The sequence below is a fragment of the Pongo abelii genome, chromosome 7 (genome assembly GCF_028885655.2).
Source record: "Pongo abelii isolate AG06213 chromosome 7, NHGRI_mPonAbe1-v2.0_pri, whole genome shotgun sequence".
In the NCBI taxonomy this organism is placed as follows: Eukaryota; Metazoa; Chordata; class Mammalia; order Primates; family Hominidae; genus Pongo; species Pongo abelii.
In genome coordinates this window covers 87,043,849-87,063,467 of record NC_071992.2, presented here as the reverse complement: position 1 = coordinate 87,063,467, position 19,619 = coordinate 87,043,849, and the positions used below count along the sequence as shown (strand labels likewise).

At 36.6% G+C, this 19,619-nt stretch overlaps 1 long non-coding RNA gene across 2 annotated transcripts in view; it reads right to left on the bottom strand.

Moving 5' to 3' along the window:
* LOC112134655 (uncharacterized) overlaps positions 1-19,619 on the bottom strand; it is a 111,822-nt gene that overhangs the window by 40,691 nt on the left and 51,512 nt on the right. The window lies entirely within an intron of this gene.

Here is a 19,619-nt window from a genome sequence, read left to right as displayed (position 1 = left end):
AATTCAGATCAGAAGAACTTCGTTTTCATTGTGCATTGTTTTTACTTTGAGACCATTCAGAGAGCATGCACAGAACTTTCAAAAACAATGGCTACCTACTATTAACCATAAGACTGCATAACAAAGCCATGTTACACTCACTCTCTGAGAGCTACAGCAGCTGAACATGGTGTCTTCTAAAGCTGTCAAACCAACTACCTGCCTTTTAGGCTTTGTGCTGGCATGATATCAGGGTATGCCTGCTACAGGATCCTTCTTAGATTAGTGATGAGGATAGCTCAGGAATACTTCATGGCTGGCCTAGGGATTCCCAGGAAGTGCCTTGCTCCCTGCTTATTTACCCCACAGTCATTTTATATTAAATCTTATAAAAGTTTAAAATCTAATGTCTGAATAGAATGTTCTATTTAATCATCATTGGCGTTTTAGATTAGTTCTCTGGTTCGTAAAAATATTCTTGCAAAAGCATTTTCTCTTTTTAGAATCCTGGGAGGAACTCAAGATGTCCACCTGGTCAGCTATTGGGTTACTTGCGGATCCCCCTAACTCAGAATCCATCTCACTCAATAGTTTGTTTGTTTTTGAATTCCTAGCATTCGGTCAAGTTTCCAGCACACAGTAGTTCTTAATAAATGTTTGAAGAGTGAACAAATGAATGATATGTGACCCTGGGCAATAAGAAAGAGCTAGAGATCCTTGACAGAGTTATAAACTGATAAATTGAACTGAGTGGGCCTGAGACAACAAACCCATTTCTCAGGAGGGAGTTACTCCAGGGCTTCAGGTGGGCTCTATGAGGTCAAGGATTAAAGGATAAGAGTGTTTTCTCACCAGCAATCACCTGTGGACAGGTCCCAGAGCATCCAGCTTCAACTGTGCTGACCATCCTCCAGGCCAAGCTAACGCCAGTTCCGTAGGTGTCAGAACCATTCACTCAAACCCTGTGTATGGGCAGCTGGAACAGTTCTGAAGGCTAAAGTGCACCCGGCTGGCTCCATTTATCACTCTAAAGCTTCGTGGCTTGGAACAAGTCCTCATTCACTCATTCTTATTTTAAAAATAGTTTCTTAATGTCTATGAAGTGCCAGGCATCAAATTTGTCATAAAAATTTATTATGTACATTCATTTATTTCCATAAAATAAGGATAAAAATATCCATCATGAGAAGTTATTGCAAAGCTAAAGAAATATGGTATGTAAATCCCCTAACATTTTTATCTGACACACAGTAGGGGTTCAAAAAATGACAGCTATCAATACTGAATATAACAAAATGCAATTTAATTATAGTCAAAAACAAAACATGATTTGGGGAACATTACAGTAGTTAAAAGTCAAATATTGAAGTTTTAAAATTATTTGAACAGTATTTTCTGATTCTCTTTGAACTGTGCTATTTATACTAGTTTGTAATAAAAAATAGACTTTTCTGCAGGAAGTTAAGATCTTTTTATATGATCCAATATGATGAAAACTACACTTATGTATTTCTAAATTACAAAACTCTAATAATTACTATATTATAGTTTCTCATTATTTTCACATTTATTAAACACTGAGTTTCTCTTCTAAGGATCACCAGTATTCCCCATGCTAAATCAATTTCATCTTATAGAATGCACTTTAATGGCTACAAGATCAACAGTATTTTCCAAAAGGATGTGACAATCCATATTTATGAATAATTAAAATTAGTCTCAGGCCCTTTCAACCCTAAATTAACTTCCCCTCAACTGAAAATGTTAAAGCTTCATTATTGAAGCTTAAGATTTTACTTTTTATTATTGAGAAAATACTTCAATATAAAGTAAATTTAGTCATTTATACCTTAGTATCAATAAACTTCAAAGATCTTTTCCTAAGCAAGTTTTGAAAGGCAGGGAGCAGAGAAAGTTTCTAAAAGAAAACAATTTTCACATATTGGCACTTATAAAGGAATGCCTCACGGGTGGGTGAGTAGCTTTAAGGGGTCAGTAGAAATGGTGCTGAAAAGGAAGGGGAAGGGCACTGGAGCCATGTGCCTTTGTATTGATTTTTTTGAAGTATCTAGCCCTCAAATTAATAATAATGAAATTGGGCATCAATAATTCATTAAATCATGAGACTATTAAGCTAAAAGTGGTTCTGCGACATCAAGCCAATCATTAAAATTCTTTGGACTTTAATTTCCTTACCTATAAAATGAGAATTCCATTAAACAATTCTCTGACAATTTACGATTTATTGATCAGTAGCCCATATTAATGGTTCTCAAACTTTTCCGTGCATAAGGATGGCTTCTGTGTGTGGATTCTTGGACCGCATCAGTTACAGCACCTGCCAATGTAACATATACAGCTACTGCCCCACCTATATTCCTTGAATCCCACTATCTGCTTTCTCCAGATGACTTTGAATGGCCAGGGGCTGCCTCTCTGTGCCAGAGGACTCTTGCCAGAACTACTGAACTACAAGTGCCAAGGAAGTAACACTCCCTGGGAGCAACCTTTAACCAATAATGATGGGAGCTGGTGTATAAATATGCAAGCTTCCTTGCCTCTTCAGAAGAATTATTCAGAGAAGTATCTACCATTTCTCAAAGTTTCCCCATGAAATTAAGCTCCAGTCATCCATATTGGAAGACTGGTTATTCACATAGCATTAATAATTCACCCTTTACTGGCTATCTTTCATCTCTGTACTACTTTGCCCTGGGTTCCAATAAATACTTCAACTTCAAAAGAAACACTGGAAAATCTAGTTATTGAGTCACCTAGCAATAAAAACATACCTTTCCTATCAGGCCCTGCATTAACTAAGATTTAAGAAACAATCTGTATTGAGTTAAATGCCTATCCTTATGCTCAGAAATAAAGGATAAGTGCCTTTAAAAACAAAGCAAGCAACAACAAAAAATAGATAGCTAAATTCCAGTTCCTCAAAATGAGCCATTCACCCCTAGTGTGAAGAGAAATCCAGATATGGAAAGCTATGTACTCTCACGTTTTTTTCTATCAAAACTGCCTCCTCCCCAAATCCCCCTAACAAATGTCCACGTAACATAATATCGGATATCATTTTAAAAATCCCCAATCTCATACTTGCATAATAACATCAACAACTTGATTTCTACATTACTCTGCATTTTGTAAATTAAGTACATAATTAGAAAAATGTTTATCATTTTCCTTACAAATATAGCATTAATGAGCTGCTAGGGACATATTAAATAGAAATAAATGTATCTTGAAATTGTGTATTAGTTTATAAATTCATAGAATAGAAGATCAACATAAGGTGGGGTGCTTATTAGCTGCCAACTTTCTTCCCCTCAAAAACATGGTTCTGGGATTTTCTACCAAGGTTATGTCTGGAAAGTTTGGAGCCCAATCAGAGGGAACACAATTTCCACATTATCACCACTCCTGGAAAACACAAGTCAAGAAACCTGAAAAAGAGTTAAACTGGGCACCTAAGAATGCAGCTCTTTACCTTCTTTCTGGCCATTCCTGATTCTAAAACCATTCCTCTGAGCCAAATAGTCCTGAAACAAGCAAAGTAGAGTCTGTATTCAGGGTAACAGAAGCGAGAGCCACTGGCTTTTAGTGAAATTGTTCTATCACCCTACTCTCCAGAACACATCAGTCCGCGCTCTGCCTTGCTCCTGTCCAACTTTGGGGAACTAAGTTGGTTGTATTCAGTGAGTCTCTTACACAGGTATCATCAACATATCAAAATCCCTAATTTAACATAATGTTTAATATATTAAATATAATATTTTCCAGTTTTCTAGATAAAGAAGCCAATGTTAGCATTTCCCTTCTAGACCTCATTGGAATTGAAGCATTGTTTCTGGCAAGGGTATTGTATGTGAGTTTATCAGAGATTTTTTTTCCAGGCATGTTTCCCAATCCGAGTTCTATGCAAAAAAAAAAAAAAAAAAAAAAAAAGTCAATATCAACACTAAATTAGAAAGTATAAGAAGTAGCTAAACTAAAATATATCTATGAGATATTATTAGAAGATATATCTTGAAAAGGCAATATAGCTAAGAAGCTGTTTCATTCAAGGGTATGTTTAAAGAACCTTTAAAAATATATCAAAGTACAGAATGATTCAGCCATTTGGCACATGTTACAACTCCAAGAGTTCACAGAAGTGGCCTCTGATAAGCCTTAGCCAGTTTTCTTAAGTATCAAACCAGTTAACAATATGAGTTCACCCTCAGAATTCTCAGGAAGCATAACCAATAACATTTCTGCTAAGTACTGTGCAGGCATAAAAGCTATATGCATTGGGCAAGGATACTCAAGAGCTTCGGAAAATCACTTCATGGATATGAAAAATATTGTGTTTGAAATGTGAAGAGTTCTAAAGATTTATTTGGCTTTATGGGGAAAAAGACATGAAATAATACAGCTTTAGAAGACATGTCCAATAAATTTTAACTTTCAAACCTTAATTCTTATTTGGCCTTTGAATCAGTTCCCTTCACAATACCCCAAATAAGAGAGAACTAAATTTCTAGACCCTTGCCAAATTTGACACAAGAAAGAAATATTACAATTAAGCTGAATGGAAAAATCTCTGCAGATTTTAAGGACCTCCATTTGAAGAGCACTTGTTTTATTTTGTTTTCATCACACTTAGCAAAATGTAAAATTCAATGGATACTATCCCTTCCTAGAGGTTCAAATCATCCAACTTTATCCCCAACACTTCTCCTTGAAAAGAGAACCTTGAAGCTCATAGGAGTAGACAAATTTCAACATGTTTCTTCTCCTTTCTGGATATGGGAGGGTGGGGACAGAAATTTCACCAGCATTCTTTCCCTGGGGTAATTAAATTTGGGGCTTTGACCCTACAATAAACCAAGAATAACAGAGATGCAATTGGTATTTTGAAAATGATAATGTTATCTTATTTTAAATGTTCCAGAAATATTAACTGAGAGGAAACAGTAATAAATAAAATAGTTTTTCTTGGAATCTCTGCTCCAGCCTTCCCATAAAACACTCCTCTCTCTCTCTCTCTCTCTCTCTCACACACACACACACACACACACACACACACACACACTTTGGTCTCTGCATTCTGTATATCAAATGTCTTCCACTGACCTTAAAGAATCTGATAACTTCAGTACTACCAGGATCATAGACTACACCCAAACTCCAGGAATGAACATGGCATTAAAATGCATGAATCGTAAGAAATTATTTAAAAAATTACTCAGAAAAAAATTTGACAGTGAGTCAGTAGCCTCATTTTTGGATACATTTTGGATACATTTGGATACATTTATTACATCTGTATCCATCCGTGCAAGCAACAGCGCATTAATTCCTCAAAGTAGTTTCATGGGATACTATCAACATGTACAGGCTCCATGGCCTTCCCCAGCCCACCCCAAAATATCCGAAACAAAGGGCAACACTATTTACTAAAAAGTTATATGAAAAGTTTTAATCAGAGAAAACTTACATAATATACATGTCATATAATAAGGAATGAGACAACAGCAAGTATCAAAAAAATTTTACTGCGGCTTCAATAAAATGAAGTTCATTTGTCTCTTTTAACAAGGATTCTGAAGGCACACAGGTGCTGATGTTAATTTAGCAACTCAGCAATGTCAGGGATAGTGACTCCTTTATAAGATAGCCACTCCTGGGAGATTATGAAGGTAGCATTTCGCTCTCCTGGCTGCTAGAGTAGCTGCAGGCAATTGGGAATGGATGTCAGATTAACCAACTCATGGTCTGTCCATGTATGAACTTTAAGTGAGAAGATCACTAGAGGCTAGAGGCCAACCAACTCAAGCCATTAGAGCAACTCATAACAGAACAAAGAAGGAGAAAAACAACAGCTAATTCCACCACCTGCAACACCTTGGCTTACCAGAGATCCTGATCATTAGCATTACCTTTCACTTTGACTTTGCTAGTTGGTGCTTCCTTTTCCCTACTGGGCAGGTGAGACCTTGGAAGATACCAGGTCCTGTGTGTGGCTTCCCAATTTCAGGAACCCCACTCCATGCATTGAATCTTCAGGGCAACGAGGAATTCTTATTTCTCTGATCCTCGGCATTTGACTCCACATCCTTGCTTGATCACTTCCCATCTTCCAGCAAGATGCACTTCCCTAAGCGGCTAAAACGTATTTGTTCTTTTCTTAACCTGAGGCACATGTGTCATTAAAACTTCTCCAGAGGACATAAATTCCATAACTTGTTTTAATCCTGTCCAACTTTCCTTAGCTCCCCTCCTTCTTTTCCCTTCTTGTTTTGCCAGAGTTTCCATGCCTATTAGTACCACCAGGGCATAGGAGGTGAAAGACTTGGCAACTGTTTCCATGTAGTCTATTAATATTAATATATGCAAAATATTATGCAATGTAAAGATGTGGAACAAAGAGGCAGAAAGCTAGCTTGTCTCCACAATAGGCTGTGGAGTTAGTTAAGTGGAGTTTCTCACCAGCTGTGAGCACCTCACTAGCTGATTGGTTTGCCTGTAGGTATTCTATCAGCTTTTCAGGACTCAGGCACAGTCTCCAGCTGTCTGGATGCCTCCAGCATAGACTTAAGAACCACTTTCTCCAATTGTTTAGGAATGTTTTCAACTTGTTATCACCAATTTGGGAAACTTTTTACATAACATAGCAGCTAAAATAGCCACAAAAATATCACAAGTCTCGCAGCCATTACAAAGGGGGAAAACAACCATAATGAGGCAGTTTGGTCAATAACAAAAATTAACACCTGGGTTTTTCTCGACTAGGAAATAGGGAGTATCACTGATTCACTCATAAGGTTAATCCCAAAGTGACTTAAGATAGAGTGTTATCTTGGGACTAATGGTGTATTTGCTGAGCTATTTGTCAAAGCAAGGATGTAGATAAGACATTTTTATTTCTTCAGATGTATAGTGAATGATGGAAGAGTCTAACTCAGGGGTGTTCAATTTGGCTTTCCTGGGCCACACTGAAAGAAGAAGAATTGTCTCGGGTCACGTATAAAATACACTAACACTAGCCATAACTGATAAGCTAAAAAAAAGTCACAAAAAAATCTCAGAACATTATAAGAAAGTTGATGAATTTGTGTTGGGCCACATTCAAAGCCATCCTGGGCTGCATGTGGCTTGTGGGCTGCATGTTGGAGAAGCTTAGTTTAACTGGAACATGATTCTTGAGGCTACCATTTGAACATTAGAGGCAAAAGTGGGAGGAGGGCAAGTGGTGAATAGGAAACAGGACTAACGTGCAGCTCATGCTTGGATGGACGAAACATCATCTGGAAACTCACATTGTGAACTTTTGCTCCAAGAACAACTGCAGAAACACACCAGGAAAACCAAAAGAATTCAAAGACCATTTGAAAGACATGGCTTGCCACTGCAAATGCTGTGACACAGCCAAAAAACTCCAAAGACAAAAGACATAAGCTCTTGGAAGCACTATGGCCCTGCCCATCACCTGAGAAACGTACTCATCCTGGCCAACATAGGACAACATTATATCCCCCTTTTACTACTACAGCTGGTGCTCTCTTGAAAGTGCCACCTCCTGGCTAGAGGTGGCAACCAACTCAAGCCATTAGAGCAACTCATAACAGAACAAAGAAGGAGAAAAACAACAGCTAATTCCACCAACTGCAACACGTTGGCTTACCAGAGATCCTGAGTCCATCCATGTGACAATTTCACTGCTAGCATAACCAGCATGTGAGAAAACCAGGAAACTAAACAAAACTACAACTAAGGACTCCCACAGAGTCCACTTCCCTCTCCTACCACCTTTACCAGATCAGGTGCTGGTAACCAAAACTGGGAGATGTGAAGACGGATCACATCACAGGACTCTTGGCAGACATTCCCCAGAACCAGTCTGGAGCCCCATATCTCCACTTGGTGGCTAGACCCAGAGGGGCAATAACACTCACTGCAGTCTGGCTCTCAGGAAGCCCCATCCCTCGGAGAATGGGGAGAGCACTACATCAAGGGATCAGCCTGTGGCACAAAATAATCTGAACAGCAGCCTTTGAGTTCCTGATGTTTCCATTGAAGTAGTCTACCCAAATAAGAAGGGACCAGAAAAGAAATTGTGTTAATATGACAAAAGAAGGTTCTCTAACAAACCCCCAAAATCACACTAGCTCTCCAGCAAAGGATCCAAACCAAGTTGAAATCTCTGAATTCCTGGATAAAGAATTTGGAATGCCAATTACTAAGGTACTTAAGGAGACACCAGAGGTAGCTGAAAAACGACTTTAAGAGAAGAAAAAAAATACAGGATATAGATGAAAAATTCTCCAGAGAAATATATATCATAAAGAAAAGAAAATTACTACTTCTGGAAATGAGAGACACACTTAGAGAAATGCAAAATGCACTGGAAAGTTTTAATAATAAAATCAAACAAATGGTAGAAAGAACTTCAGAGCTTGAAGACAAGATTTTCAAATTAACCCATTCTGACAGAGACAAAGAAAAAATAATTTAATAAAATGGACAAAGCCTCCAAGAAATTTGGGATTATGTTAAATGACCAAACATAAGGATAATTGGTGTTCCTGAGGAAGAAGAGAAATCTAAAAGTCTGGAAAACTTATTTGAGGAAATAATAGAAGAAAACCTCCCTGGTCTTACTAGAGATTTAGACACCCAAATACAAGAAGCTCAAAGAACACCTAGGAAATTTATCACAAAAAGATCATCACCTAGCCACATAGGCATCAGGTTACCTAAAGTCAAGATGAAAGAAAAAAAATCTTAAGAGCAGTGAGCCAAAAGGATCATGTAACCTATAAAGGAAAACCTATCAGATTAATAGATTTCTCAGCAGAAACCCTCCAAGCCAGAAGGAATTGGGGTCCCATCTTTAGCCTCCTTAAGCAAAATAATTACCCATGAAGAATTTTGTACCCAGTGAAACTAAGTTTCATAGATGAGAGATAAAATCTTTTTCAGACAAACGTTGAGAGAATTTGCCACTACCAAGCCTGCACTACAAGAAATGCTAAAGGGAGTTCTAAATCTAGAAACAAAACCTCAAAATACACCAAAATAGAACCTCCTTAACGCATAAATCTCACAGGGAATTTATAAAACAATAATACAATTAAAAATAAAATCAAGGTATTCAGAATACAACTAGCATGATGAATAGAATAGTATCTCACATTTCAATACTAATGTTTAATGTAATGCTCTATTCAAAAGATACAGAATAGCAGAATGAATAAAATTTCACCAACCAAGTATCTTCTGTCTTCAAGAGACTCACCAAACACATATGGATTCACGTAAACTTAAGGTAAAGGGGTGGAAATATATATTCCATGCAAATGGAAACCAAAAGTGAGTAGGTTAACCACAGTTAAAAAAGATAAAGTGGGACATTATATAATGATAAAAAGATTAGTTAAACAGGAAATTATCACAATCCTAAATATATATGCACCTAACACTGGAGCTTCCAAATTTATAAAACAATTACTACTGGACCTAAGAAATGAGATGGATGACAACGCAATAATTGTGGGGGACTTTGATGCTGCACTGACAGCACTAAACAGGTCATCAAGACAGAAAGTCAACAAAGAAACAATGAACTATATACTTACACCCTTCAACAAATGTACTTAACAGATATTTACAGAACATTCTACTCAACAACTGCAGAATACACATTTTATTCATCAGCACATGGAACATTTTCCAAGATGGAGCATATGGTAGGCCACAAAATAAATCTCAACAAATTTAAGAAAATTGAAATTATATCAAGTACTCTCTGTATTAGACCTAAAAGAGACCATAAACTAAAATTTTGTTGTTTGGGAGGGTTTTTTTTCAGCCTTTAGACTCACATTTAAATGAAACTATTTCTTTTAAATAACATAACTATGACTATGAAAATAATTGTATGAAAACCAGAAGTTTTCAGAACTCAAAGTAAACTGACAGAGAATACTCCATGTGGAGAGTCTTTCTATTCATTTTTGAAATAGAGAACACAATCTGAGAGTTAAATGGGAAATGATGTTGTAGGTTTCATTTAACTTATGAAAATAGATGGAATTTTATGACTCTAAAAACATCTTGACCAGTTCTAAATAGAAGTTGTCGTTTGGTTTTTGTTATTTTAATTGCCTGACAACAGGACCAGAACCAAAAACTTACTTGTCTTAACTCCCACCAGTGTTACTCCTTTCCTCCCTGGATCATGTGTGCTGTTCTGTAAAATGAAATGTTGTCATTGAAATGCTATAAAATATCATTTTCCATAGAGGAGACTCATCTTATGGTAGGATACATCCCTTTTTAAGCCCTATCAGGAAACCTTCACCCAAATTACTCTTCTAAAACTATAGAGGCTGTTGTCTTAGGAAGCCCCAGTAATGCTGTGGCCCAGGATTCAGCTTTGAAGGCTTCCTTTGTCTGCCTCCCCTCCCCAACCAGTTTTGTGTGAACAGTGTTCTATGTTGGCAAGTGGCCAGAGAATTTGCCATAAATAAATTTGCTGTCTGTCTACAAGAAGATAACTTAACTGACTTCCTTTGCCTTCTTAATTTGCCTCAGCACTTTGGAATGGCTGAGGGCTTGGGGATGTTGCAAACCTCTAAAGGATTGCCTGCATGGAAATTTAGAAATCCTACACTCCTGAACCCTCTACATGCCAGTTAGAGGCACAAGTCATAGAGTACAAGTTCCTCTGCCTCCCAAGACCCTGATTTACCACTGGTGAGAGCCATGTACACCAGAAATGCATCTCAAGGATTTGGAATTAAGAGTGAAAGAAGCAGATTATTCTGATCTCTTCCTACCATTCTTCATTGAAGACAGTGGAAAACCGGGGGAATTAAAATATTGCTTAAGTTTAAACAGAAACAGCAGAAAAACAACACTAGGAATTCCTTCAATATGTTGTAGACTTGATCCTAAAAGCCCAAAACCACACATTTCATTTGCTTATGGTATTGCTAAAATTTCTGCTGATTCAGATTAAGCCCAAAGTAGATTTTTTACAACAATAGATTCACACTTTTCATGGCTGACTCTTGATCCAGACAATTTGAGACCCCCAAAAATGTCGAATTGGGATCTGATTATGCTTTACTTTTTAGGAATACTTTTGGCATAAATCAATATTTTTCTTAAAAAACTCATTTATTAAAATGTCCCCCAAAATGGTAACTTCTGGTTTCCTATCAATGTGTCATTTTTATCAATTGACTAAGTAGATTTAAACTAATCTGAATTATCTATGGTGAGTTTTACAGTTGAGTTCCTGTTAATTTTCTTTTATTAAAAATATAAAATATAATAAACCAGAAAATGTAAATATCTGACAATAACAAAAGTGAGCAAAGTAGTGGAGCAAAGGGAACACATGTGCTGCTGCTGGGAGAGCAACTTCACAGATGATTGGAAATCAATAAGGTACTGTCCAACAAAGCTGAAAGCCTGCCTATTCTACAGCCCAGCAATTTCATTCCTCATGCTAGTGCAATGTTTTAAAAACTGCCGGGTGGTGGCTGATTATGACCCATTAGTGACTCAATAAATGAATATCAAGGGACAAAATCAGAATATTTTCAATAAAATGAAATGGAGTGGAATGGGATAGAAAATGTCAAAGGAAATCCCTTGCAATCAAAGTATTGTTTTGTAAGAATTTTGCAAAGCCAACTCATGGCTTACCAAGGTAATGGTCAGAAAAGCTTATAAAATACTGTTCTAGAGAAACTCTCATGTGTCCATTCACATTTAAAATAGAAAACTAGTATTTCTACATTATTTTACATTCTATGTGTTTGCATCTACTAGAAGTAGGCACTGAAATATGTTCATTATAATTAGAATAAATAAAAATATCTGTGGGCATTATTATAAATGAACACTATATAGTAGTAAAAATGAATAACTACAGTTTAGACATCAAAATGATTAAAACTTAAGCATAACATTGACAGAAAAAGCAAATCACAGAGGAACATATACAATAGATTCCATTTATATGTGCTTTAGTGCATACAAAATTAAACATATATGTGGTGTATAAATCTACACGTTTGTAATAAAATTATAATGAAAGTTAGACGAATAATAAACACAAAATTTCAACTCACAAGTATCTCTAGGAGAAAGGAAGAAGATGGGAACCGAGAAGGAAAACAGGGACGATAAAGATATTGGTAATATTCTATTTTTTAAACCAGGTGCCAGGAATATGGCTACTTTTTTACTGTTTGCTAAAGTGTACATATACATCCTTTATAAAAATCTACATTGTGATATGTTTCTAAAATTTTATCATCTTTTTGACTCACAATGCTCATCCCTACAATGTCGCAAATAAATTCCTTAATAGAAGTTAAAATACCATTCCCTTTGATCTATGAGCTATATTTCAGGTGTCACTTTTATATTTTTTGTATAATTTATGACTTGATACAGATTCCTCTGCTTCTAGAGCTAAGTGAAATACAATATTCAGTAAGGTCATAACATTCCATGTAGGAATCCATCCTTTGGCTTCAGTCATTATAATGAACATGCTAAATTATGTCTGTAACACATGAAGAACTTCTTTATAAGTTTAATTTATGCTCCTTTAATTGATAGCATCCCTATCACCCACAGGCATAGCAAGAGTGGGCAGGTACTCTAGAAGTCATGAATTCCCTCTAATGTAATCAAATTAGTACATTTGAACATTTATATTTCAGTATTATTTTGCAACTGGGTAAAACTCAATGTGTTTTTAGAAGCCAAAAACAACAAAACTTTTTTAAAAAGCCCATGATCAGCATCATCTTGTAGAAAACAAAGTATTGATACATCAGATTGTGTCCTTTGCCCCAGTCCTGACCATTTTAATTCTATCACAATTGCCATAACTCTCTTTCAGGGCAGGCAGGGATACACTCACATCAACTGGGGGTAATCAGATTGTGTGAGAGCACAGAATCTATTTTGTACCTATTTAGAATGGGTAAATATGTAGGTAGTGAAGATGAAAAAATATTCAATTAATATTGTGCAGAAACAAAGGCCTATCTGGATAAACATAAAACCAAAATTCAGCAACTGGTTGCTCAATTTGGACTATAATTTGTCTAAATGCTATATACTCTCCTAATTCAAAATCAATATTCTCCACAAAGCTTTTCCTGATTTCCTCTCCCCATCTCTACCCAGGTAAGTATAACTGTTCTTCATCTGAAACTACCTAACTCTTCTTTTATACTTAACACTATTCCACATTATTTCACAGCTCTATATGTTTACATAAACTATACATAGATACTAAAATATATGTTCAATATTGTCATATGAATAATTAGAGATACGGTTTGGCTGTGTCCCCACCCAAATCTCAACTTGAGTTATATCTTCTAGAATTCCCACATGTTGTGGGAGGGACCCAGGGGGAGGTAATTGAATCATGGAAGCCAGTCTTTCCAGTACTATTCTCATGATAGTGAATTAGTCTCACAAGATCTGATGGGTTTATCAGGGGTTTCCACTTTTGCTTCTTCCTCATTTTCTCTTGCTGCTGCCATGTAAGAAGTGCCTTTCACCTCCCACCATGATTCCGAGGGCTTCCCAGCCATGTGGAACTGTAAATCCAACTAAACCTCTTTTTCTTCCCAGTCTTGGGTATGTCTTCATCAGTAGCATAACTACTGGACTGGACTAATACAGTAAATTTGTACCAGCAGAGTGGGACACTGCTGAAAAAATACCCAAAAATATGGAAGCAACTTTGTAACTGGGTAACAGGCAGAGGTTGGAACATTTTGAAGGACTCAGAAGAAGACAGGAAAATGTGGGAAATTTTGGAACCTCCTGGAGACTTGTTGAATGGCTTTGCTCAAAATGCTGATAGCAATAGGTACAATAAGGTCCAGGCTGAGGTGCTCTCAGATGGAGATGAGGAATTTGTTGGGAACTGCAGTAAAGGTGACTCTTGTTACATATTAGCAAAGAGATTGACGGCATTTTTCCCCTGCCCTAGAGATTTGTGGAATTTTGAACTTGAGATAAATGATTTAGGGTATCTGGTGGAAGAAATTTCTAAGCAGCAAACATTCAAGGGGTAACTTGGGTGCTGTTAAAGGCATTCAGTTTTATAAGGGAAGCAGAGCATAAAAGTTTGGAAAATTTCCTGCTTGACTATGCAATAGAAAAGAAGAACTCATTTTCTGGGGAGAAATTCAAGCTGGCTGCAGAAATTTGCATAAGTAGCAAGGAGCCTAATGTTAATTCCCAAGACCACAGGGGAAATGTCTCCAGGCCATGTCAGAAGCCTTCATGGCAGCCCCTCTCGTCACAGGCCCTGAGGCCCAGGAGGAAAAAATGGTTTCATGGGCTGGGCCCAGGGTTCCTGTGCTGTGTGCAGCCCAGGGACTTGGTGCCCTGTGTCTCAGCTGCTCCAGCCATGGCTGAATGGGGCCAACACACAGCTCAGGCTGTGGTTTCACAAGGTGGAATCCCCAAGCCTTGGCAGCTTCCATGTGGCATTGAGCCTGTGCATACACAGAAGTCAAGAACTGAGATTTGGAAACCTCGGCCTGGATTTCAGATGATATATGGCAATGCCTGGATGCATAGGCAAAAGTTTGCTGCAGGCGCAGGAGCCTCATGGAGAACCTCTGCTAGGGCACTGCAGTAGGGAAATGTGGGGTTGGAATCCCCCACACAGAGTCCCTACTGGGGCACTGCCTAGTGGAGCTATGAGAAGAGGGCTGTCATCCTCCAGAACCCAGAATAGTAGATCCACTGACAGCTTGCACTGTGCACCTGGAAAAGCCACAGACACTCAATGCCAGTCTATGAAAGAAGCCAGGAGGGAGGCTGTACCCTGCAAAGCCACAGGGGCAGAACTGGCCAAGACCTTGGGAATCCACCTCTTGTGTCAGTGTGAGTTAGATTGAGACCTGGAGTCAAAGGAGATCATTTTGGAGCTTTAAAATTTGACTGCCCTGCTGGATTTAAGACTTACATGGGACTGGTAACCCCTTTGTTTTGTCCAATTTCTCCCATTTGGAATGGCTGTATTTAACCAATATCTGTACCTGCATTGTATCTAGGAAGTAACTAGCTTGCTTTTGATTTTACAGGCTCATAGGCAGAAGGAACTTGCCTTGTCTCAGATGAGACTTTGGACTGTGGACTTTTGGATTAACGCTGAAATAAGCCTTTGGGGGACTTTTGGGATTGCATGATTGGTTTTGAAATGTGAGCACATGAGATTTGGAGGAGCCAGGGTGGAATGATATGGTTTGGCCATGTCCCCACCCAAATCTCAACTTGAATTTTATCTCCCAGAATTCCCATGTGTTGTGAGAGGGACCCAGGGGAAGGTAATTGAATCATGGGGCCAGTCTCATGAGATCTCATGGGTTTATCAGGGGTTTCCACTTTTGCTTCTTCCTCATATTCTCTTGTAGCCACCATGTAAGGAAGTGCTTTTCACCTCCTGCCATGATTCCAATGGCTCCCCAGCCATATGGAATAGTAAGTCCAATTAAACCTTTTTTTCTTCCCAGTCTCAGCTATGTCTTTATCAGCAGTGTGAAAATGGACTAATATAATTAGTGACTAAATCAATTAAATTTTAAAAAGCAAACCATATCACTCAGGATACTATGTTGTAAGCAACGGATATTTTATGAAGAACATATTGAAGGTCTCCTAAAATGATGTTTGGAGAGCAAAGCTTGTGACAGGACAGAACCATGGGTGCTACAAAAAGAGGAGCCATAGCAGGAGGTGTGGTCAATACACCACCTCACAATAAAAGACCCCCAGGCTTCCCTTCCATGCGTGCTACTCCACCCTGTGCAGGACAACATGCCTTTCTTTTTATTTGCAAATAATTTTTGATTTACCAAAGGGTTACAAAGACAATATAGAAAGTTCCTTTACATGCTTCACTCAACTTCTTCTAAGGTTATCATTTTATGTAACAATGGTACATGTATCAAAACATTTCATCAGTTTTTTCAATGAAGTCCTTTCCAGGATCCAATCTAATATACCACATTGCATTTATTCATCATGTGCCCCTAGTGTCCCCAATCTTTTCTTTTTTTTCCATAACATTGACACTTTGGAAGACAGCTGGTGGGGTACTTTTCTAGGCTGACCCTCAATTTGGGTTTGTCTAATATTTTCTCATGATTAGATAAGGGATATAAATTTGGGGGAACAATTCCACTATAGTCTACTGCCCTTGTCATCACAACACATCACATCATTAATCTGATTTAGTACTAGATTATTTCAGTTAACTAGTTACTTATCTAGTTAGTTAGATCACTTAGTTAGTTGATGTCTGCCAGGTTTTTCCTCTGTAAAATTAACATTTCCCCCCCTTTCCATAATCTATTGCCTAGAAGCAAGTTACTAAATCCATCTTTTACTCAAAGAGAAAGGAATTAAGCTCCATATTCTGGAAAGATGAGTATCCAGGAATTTGTAGAAACTGTTAAAACCACAACAGTGATTAATAAATGTCTTGGGGCTGTCATATACTGAGGCTATGTAAATATCCTATTTCTCGGTACAGTTTCAAATACTAAGTTTAGCCTTCATCTGTGGGTCATGCTTGTAACCATTACTATTGAGGTGCGGTAATGGCCATTTTCTATTTCTCTCATTCGTTCTGCATTTACTATTCGGAATTCTCTAAGGAAGATTTGTCTCTTCCCTGTCCCATTTGTTTATCTAATCATTTAATTATGTCAGTATGAACTCATGGATATTTACTTTATTTCTTAGGCCATAATCCAGTGCTATCGTTTCTTTTGTTGCTCAAGTAATTCCAAGTTTGGCCATTGGGATCTCTTAGAGATTTGCTTCTGTGTTCTTTGACATGCCTGCATATATATATATATATATATATATATATATATATATATATATATATATATTTGCACCTCCTTAGTCTGTGGCACTACAAGATGTTATTGATTTCTCATGCACTTTTCCTGACACAGCCCTACATGATTGCCAGGAAGTAGAGAAATTGTATGTTTAACTTTAAGAAACTGCCAAACTATTCTCCAAATTGGCTGTATCATTTTGTATCATTTTTCACCTGTAATGAATGAGAGTTGGTGCTTCTTGCTAGCATTTGCTATTATCAGGTTTTTGTTTTGCTGCTGTTATTTTAACCAATCTGATAAGTATGCATTGGCATTTCAGTGTGGTTTTAATTTGAATTTCCCTAGCATTAAGCATTTTTACTAGGCATATCTTTGGAGAACATTTACTCAGATTTTAAAAATTGGGTTGCTCGTTTTCTTGCTGTTAAGTTTTAAGGGTTTTAAACCATACTTCTGGATACAACAACTCTACCAAATATGTGTTGTGCAAATATTTTCTGCCAGTCTCTCTGAGGTGTCTTTTAATTCTCATACCAGTGTCTAAGAGAAAAGTTTTAATTTTGATAAAGCACAAATTATCAATTTGTTTCTTAATGGTTCACAGTTTTGGTATTGTATCTACCAACTCATCACCAAATCCAAGGTTACACAGAAGCTGTACTGTTTTCTTCTAGAACTTTGATATTTCTACATTTTACATTTACATCTATAATATACTTTGAGTTATTTTTGTATAAAATGTGACGTGTGTGTGTGTAGTTCATTTTTTGCATACGAATGTTCGGTTGTTTCAGCACCATTTGTTGAAAAAATTGTACTTTCTAGAATGAATTGACTTTGTATCTTTCTCAAAAAATAAGTTGACTACATTTATGTTGGTCTAATTATGGGTTTTCTATTTTCCCCCACTGACGCATGTCTATGCTTACACCAATACCACATTATCATAATTCTGTAGCTTTTACAATAGTTATTGAAATCTGGCTGCATATGTGTTCCAATTCTGTTCTTTTCTCAAAATTATTTTGGCTATTCTAGTTCCTTATCCTTTCCATATAAATTTTACAATCTGTTTATTGATATTTATAGAAAAAACTTGCTGGAATTTTTACTGAGATTATGCTGAATTTTTAGATTCGGGATGAACCTGGTATATCTCTCCATTTGTTTAGACATGTTATTCCTTTTCTCTCTGGTTTATAGTTTTTCACCATACAAGTCCTGCCCAGGTTTTTGCTAGATTTATGCATAAATACTCCTTCTAAGAGAGATGGTGCTATTGAAAATCAATATCCCAAAAGCTAATTGCTAGTAAACAGAAATACAATTGAATTTTTTATATTGACTTTACATCTTGCAAACTTGCTGAATTCTGTTTTTAGTTTCAGGAGCTTTTGTGTAGATTGTAGGGTTTTCTTCATATATAGTCATGTTGTCCATAAAATGAGACAGTTTTATTTCTTCTTTTCCTATCTGCATCCTCTTTATTTTTTTTCTTGTCTTATTCTATTGGTTAGGACTTCCAATATAATGTTGAATGAGAGTGATAAGACAAAACATCTTGCCTTATTCTTGATCTTAGGGGTAAAAAATTTAATCTCTTGATATTCAATATAATATTAGCAGCAGGGTTTTTTTCATGTGGATGCCCTTTATTAGGTTAAAGAGATTCCTTTCTATTCTTTTTATTCTGAGTTTTTTTTAAATCATGAAAGAATGTAGAAATGTACTAAATGCTTTTACTGCATCTGTTGATACAATCATGTGGTGTTTCTTGTATAGTTTGTGAATACATCAAATTGCATTAATTGGTTATCAAATGTTGAATGAGTTTTGCATTCCTGGGATGAACCCTACTTGATCAGGATATTATATTTTATATATATATTGCTGAATTCAACTTAATAATATTTTGCTGAGAAATTTCTGTGTATATTCATGGGGTATTGTTCTGTAGCTTCCCTTTAATTTTCTTTCTCTAGTTTTGGTAACAGAGTATTGCTGGACTTATAGAATACATTAGAAAAACTTCCTCTTCTATTTTCTGGAAGAAATTTTGAGGAATTTGTATGATTTCTTTTTTGAATCATACTGAGCATAGCAAATAGTTCCTATTGCCATGCCTATATTATTAGTTATTTGTTATAGCTGTTCTAATAGGTGTGTAGTGATATCACATTATTGTTTAATTTGAAATTTCCCAATGACAAGTAAGGTTGAGCATCTTTGCATATGCTTATTTTTATCTATATGTTTTCTTTAATGAGGTGTCGGTTAAGAACTTTTGCCCTGTTTTCATTGGTTATTTCACAACCTATTATTTCACTTGACATGGTGGTATATGCCTGTAATCCCAACTACTTGAAAGAGTGAGACAGAAGGAGTATTTGAGGTCAGGAGTTTGAAACCAACCTGGGCAGCATAATAAGCGGTAAAAAAAAAGAAAAAGAAGTAAGAAATGTATTGTTTAACTTCCAATAATTGGGGATCTTCCAGATATCTTTTAAAAAAAATTAGTAGTATAATTCTGTAATTATTTGAGAATGTACTTGCTGTGATGTCCATTTTTAAAAATTCGTTACAGTTTGTTTTGTAGCCCAGAGTATAGTCTATGTTTGTGAATGGTCTATGTACACTTAAAAAGAATGTTTATTCTAAAGGTCTTTGGTGGAGGGATAGATGTCGATTAAATTAAGTTGTCTTATAATGTTGTTTAAATCATTTATACCCTTATTGATG